Consider the following 6,289-nt stretch of genomic DNA (forward strand, 5'->3'; position numbering starts at 1 on the left):
AGTAAAGGAACACAATTTGTTCCCATTGGAATGACGGCGGTTTGTTGAAAAAATGTGTCCACCACACTGGACATATTATGTTGTCGATTAAAAATTCCAGCATTTTGTAAAGAATGGAAATCAATGGAAAAACACGTTTAAGGACACATGAACTGACAAGAAAAATATTTGAGGAAGACGAGCAGCGCGAATTTACCCCACCAAAATACCAGATGTGAACCCAGGGGTTGCTTCATGATTTTTTTATTTCATTTACTGATTCCAGCTTCTTTCAAGACGCATTGCTGTACGATAAAAGTCGTCTCATTGATGCAATTTATTTTTATCTGAAAGTGAATCATGGTGAATCGACATTTTTTTAAGTTGATGGAATTATGACACTTTATGCTTGCTCTGTATATACATTTTGTAATAGTAAAGCTAATTGACGAATTAACTTTCACAGAATACATGCATACATGTAAATAATACATAGCAACACCTGTTTAAAGAGGATAGAACAATAATTAAACTGAAATTTATCTTTTTTGTGTAACATATGTGTTCGTAATTATTGTCATATTCGACTTCCTTGAAGCAAGATGCAACTCAAAATTGCATTACTCGTATTTTTAGTTGGATTGTTTTCTTTCGAAGGTAAGTGAATTCAATTAGAATGTGATCATCTTCAGATACGAAAAGACTTGAAATAGAAGTACGAGTAAAATTAGTGATCTTTGTAATTGTCCTAATCGATCTGTATTTGTAGCTTCGAATTTTAGCCAATTTTTCATTCTATTGAATATGAAACTACCATATCCGGTACACATAAGGGGGAAATCTACTGCAACAACTTGACTTGGGGGAAGAGTGAAAAGAAAACAAAACAAAAAACAAAAAAACAAAGAACAAAAACAGGCGCGTAGCTGAGGCCAAGTTGAAGTGTAGGCAAGGGGTCTGGGGGCCGCTTAAGGCCCCCAGCAGGTCCAGGGGTCAGCCCCACCCCGAAGCTCCGCGGAGATAGCGTTTTAGAACATCATTTATGCGATGTATTTTGTCTAAAAAAAAATTTTTAAATTCGAAAATGGCAAAATTAAGTGCAGGCAAAAGCATTTTGCCTAACGGCAGCTACGCGCCTGAAAAAAATAAATAAAACGAACAAGAAACTGATTACTATTAAATCATTGAGATTGATCAATTAGTTATATCAGGTTATATTAATTTTAGCAATATCGGCTGACCAACGGAGAACTTCGGGATGTAGCAACAAAGGATGTAGGATGGCGTGTAATATGTTCCAGACAGATGAAAATGGCTGTAGACTTTGCAAATGTATGTAATACGAGAGTATGTCTCTGAGTAATCAATAGAAGAAGAATAGAAGACCTATGACAAATCATTTAAGCTTTTTAAACTTTTATGAATTTATGTCTATATTATGGTAAATAATCCAAAGAGCTTATATTATTTGAACGCAAATAACATTCATTATTATGATGTCAGTATCGGCTGACCAACCGACAATTTTGAGTCTTCTCCATATTTATTGTCATCCAGCCATCAAATGATTAAAATGAACGACAATCGTTCGTTGAAAAAAAAAAAGGAAAACTGTTATACAATAACTTATATGTGCACTATGCCCTGAACAAAAACCTAAGTTTTGAATCTGAATGAAGCTTTATGAGTGGGTGGTTTTATACCTACAAATGTAACGAGACGTGGAAACGTGTAACTTAGAACATATATAGAACGTTCAAAACTGATATAGGATGCTATCTTTATATCAAAGCTATAACCGCTCAACGCACAGTATGCATATGCACAGTTTAGACATGTAATTATACCGCTAGTGATTGAAACAGGATGTTTTGAACGTTTACAACTGGGTGAAAGAACTTGCTTTTTCTGCAACGATATAATAGAAACAGGAGAACACGTCTCACTTTAATGTTGTTTGTATGACGATATTTAACACTGTTACTTAGACATGTCCTCTCTTAGTTGAATTGGCAAATGTAGAAAAAGCTCTCAAATGTCCTAGCGTGCCAAGATGTAGTATTAATTCACCTGCTTCAAACCGATTTTTATACCAGTGATTTTATTGATTCAAACAATTTTTATTTTTTAAACCTTTTTGCCTTTTTTATCAGAATCTTTTAAATATCTACTTCTTTTTAAATTTTAGATTTCATAATTTCATAATTTAAGAATTGCGATATATATATATATATATTATGATAAATTTATTTGCGCCAATTTTGCGTCACATCTTATTTCCACCAATGTTACGCATGAACCAATAATTTCTTATACGCCCGTTACGCATGAACCAATAATTTTTTATACGCCCGTCAAAGAAGATTCATATTATGTAGAACTGTTCGTCTGTCCGTCCTCCTTGAAACACCGCAACGTAACTTGAGAACCCCTTGTTCAATAAACTTTATACATTGTTTGTTATTATGGTCGAATATTTGTAGAAATTTCAGGTTTAAGTTTCTGAGTTATGGGACTTCATTTAAAATACGGCTTGGATCAATATTTTATATGCCATCCAATATTTTATATGCCATCCAATATTTTATATGCCATCCAAGATTTTATATACCATCCAATATTTTATATGCCATCCAATATTTTATATGCCATCCAATATTTTGGAAGTGGCATGTTAGATCTAGTTCAAAATTCAAACTATTTACAGTTGTTTGTTATAGTTGTTTGACGTTCTATATACCTTTTGGTGAATTTCCTTATTTTTTTGGGGTAATTGACATTTAAATATTTTTTTATGAGATTTCTTTTTTTACGTTTTGCAAGGTAATTTGCACAATAATCTTCAAACTGTACAGAATTATTTGTTACATTTTTCTTACACGGTCTGTACATTTATCTGCGGAAAATTCTTTTTTTTCAGTTTCAAAGTTAAGGGAGTTTTTTTCATATTTTTGTGCAGAAATCCTTGCATTGCTAATAAGCCATCATATTTATAAAAAGTCTAACATGGTACAAAAATCTCTGTTTAATAAAACTATACCCTCCTTCATCTTGGCTTTTACTGGCGGGGTTAAGTCAATTAAAATAAATTAATTCGAATTTAAATAGTAGTACAGATAAGTATTGAGATTATATGATAATTCAGTATCTTATTTTAAAGGCAATACACAATAATGTAACAATATTTACAGAAAACAAAAACAATCAGCATAGCAGCATAGCACTTTTGTTCGAATAAAGGCCATGAACATGTTTACTAGTCATTGCATTGTCATGTATTCTCCACGACAAATTTCACCGTGACAAAGTTAGAAGGTACATTTCCTCGAAACATTTGCATGTACTCTGGGTATATATATAGAAGAATGTGTGTAGAGGTAGACTGGTGCGAACGAGTTTTTCCCATTCCCAGGCGCAATTAACGCAGTTTAAAAAACGTATGTGTTGCAAATTTTTTCTAAAAAAAATCTATGTAATTAGCGCTGAAGGATTCTTCCTCTATAGATTAATCATTATTAATTGGGCTGATTCTTTTCTCTTTATTTAAGGTTGTTACAGTGAAGGATCCCACTGTGTATCTACTCAGCCAAAAGAAAGCTTGGAGGACCTTATCAAAAAATTACGCCAGGGAAACTAGCGAGTGTGCTGCAAACAAGGATGAAAGAAAATTATTTGAAAATAAATTTAACTTCTAATAGAAGAATCCTTTCACTTTTTTTGCTGTGGAAATAAGAAAAATTCAAGTATAATTGGAATATGCCTAAGCATTTGTAAACATGCGAGAATTGTATTGAATAACAATCTAATATTGTATGCCACTTCCATAAATAACATAGACGAAATAAGTATATGCATTTTATGACAGACATACGGATTCGGATTCGGGTTATTGACACTGTATCAGCAAAGTGCTGGCTTGTTCATAGTTGTTCACGTGCTTGTTTTTGAAAAAAAAGATAAAATAATACTTTAACAAGAAAACAATATCAAGAAGTAAACTTTTATTGAAATTATTGCAGTAATGCAATCGTAGAGGCTTTAATAGATTTAACGTAGTTCACTTATAAGAGTATAATAAGGGCTATTCAGGATACGTATAATTTTTCAGTTGGGTTTTCAAATTTAACTGCAGATTTTTTTTTGTAACTCTCGTTGAGTTTTTTAAATAACAGGACCATTTGAAAACGAGAAATAGATCAGTTAAGTCCAACAGTAGACTTGCTACAAGTCCCTCTCTTTAAACTTTAAACGAAACAGTTTGTTGATTGTTTATTTGGCGGGAGGGAGGCCTCTTCCACAGCAGTTAGTAGTGTTGTTATCAAAGTGGTAAATTACATAGATTTTCTGTGTCTTAACATCTAATGATTCTAGTCGATCAGAAATTGTCAAGGCCTGAAACTTAAAGATTTATTACAATTGTAAATGAACATAATAAACTCCCACTTTACAAATTTCCTTGATTTTGTGAAATTTAAACTACATATGTTCGGTAATAGCATGAGAATGATATATCAATTTATGATAGTCATTTATTAAACGAAAACTTTTCTTACTACACTATAATGTTCAACTGTTTCTATTACTGTTTCTTTAACGAAGCAGAGCTGTTTAATATACAATCAAAAAGAAAAATAACACAGGAGACGATACATTGCTCTGGTGTTTTTTACATTCAAAATAGAAATTTTAAATAAAGACAATATCATGAATATACTAAACTCTTATTTTGGGAGTTCACAAACGGTCGTTCCTCTATTCTTACACCTACCTTGTTTTTCGGACATTGGATAAGAAAAGACCATATTAAATCCGAACTGTAACACGATGAAACATTGTAGTTCATACATCTCTTCTGTTAACAAGCATACGTTTCAAATCGTTCAAATATCCGGTGAAATAAATGTGGTTTCAATTATACACCAACTGAATTTCCCAAGAAGTTTGTGATAAATATGAATCGGACATTTTCAGTGCACCCTCGTTGTCGTAATGAAGCAATGATTTGGTAAATGCTCATTTATTTTGAATAATTTGCAACAGAAACAAATTGAAAAATTCCGTACTAAGCAAATTAAGGACATTTAGTAATTTGTCTTAGTGTAATTTAAGAAGAACTCATTTGTATGGAAGCACATGGAGCTCATTATATCATCGCAAATGAACGAGAAACCTATGCGAAAAATCGCAGAACTGCAGTGTTATACAGCACATTAAAAGTTAAACTTTTGTACATTTGCACCCGGTGGTTAAGTAATATTATCCATTTTTCAAACCTCTCATTTGGCGTCAGTATGTGTATTTATTTGAGAAGAAAATATACGAGATCAATGTCTAAATATGAATTTGAATGAAAATACGACTTATATTAGATTCACATGGAACTGCATGTATACTAGCTAGTATACTATGATTATAGTGGAAAATAAAGCGATTTAAAGTTTTAGCTGTATTGATATTCTGCACATTTTAAAAGAGTATAGATCGACACCAGCCATTTTATTAGCCGGTGTGGGGCTGGGATAAAAAATATGGTTCAAATTTTGTAATTAGACCTATACTGCTACCGGTAGAAGAGAAAGTCTGTAATATCCTCTTTCTGTCTCTCTACCAAAGACGATGATTGTGATGTATCATCTATTTACTGGATTCCTAAATTCCACAAGAATCCATACAAACAACGCCACATAGCTGGATCTGCAAAATGTACCACCAAAGCGCTTTCAAAACTTAACTTCTATACTCACGGTTGTAAAAGCTGGTCTACAATCCTACCATTAAACATGTTACTCCCTTAGTGGTATTTATTCAATGTGGATCCTGAAAAATTTGAAAGACCTTCTGGAAATTCAGGAATATTATCAAAATACCGTAGCATTAAAACCTATGACTTTTCGATTCTTTATCCTTTAATTCCTCATACTAAGTTAAAATCCCGACTCAAAAACAATATACATGTACTTCGTTGTTACTCAAAAAAAAGTACCTTGATACAAATATGTAGAACTTGTTAGAAATTCTTCATACCTTGTACGATTCCAATTGTGATTTAAGTCATCCGTACATCACTACGGAAGTTTTGTTGTCGTCATCATGAGCTCGTGGCTCGTTACGTTGTATCCATCTGCACTATGAAAACTGTAGTTTTCCTTTCCTCGTTGCCTACCCCGGACTTGAGCAACTCGGTGGGTGTTTCTACATGTCTAGAAAAGCAGGGGACGTTTACCCTACCGGAGCATCGGGTCCATGCTCACAGTTTTTAGTGGATTCCGAGATGCTCATTTACTTTTGTTACTTTGTATGTATGATTTTA

At 32.9% G+C, this 6,289-nt stretch overlaps 1 long non-coding RNA gene across 1 annotated transcript; it reads left to right on the top strand.

Moving 5' to 3' along the window:
* Positions 1 to 481: 481 nt before the first annotated feature.
* On the top strand, positions 482 to 3,682 carry LOC148618680 (uncharacterized). Its single transcript, XR_015921409.1, has 3 exons — positions 482 to 636; positions 1,207 to 1,311; positions 3,528 to 3,682. It is a non-coding gene; the product is annotated as an uncharacterized LOC148618680 (long non-coding RNA).
* Positions 3,683 to 6,289: the final 2,607 nt, after the last annotated feature.

The sequence above is a fragment of the Perna viridis genome, chromosome 4 (assembly GCF_037379345.1).
Source record: "Perna viridis isolate PV_CMFRI_1.1 ecotype Kerala chromosome 4, ASM3737934v1, whole genome shotgun sequence".
NCBI lineage: Eukaryota > Metazoa > Mollusca > Bivalvia > Mytilida > Mytilidae > Perna > Perna viridis.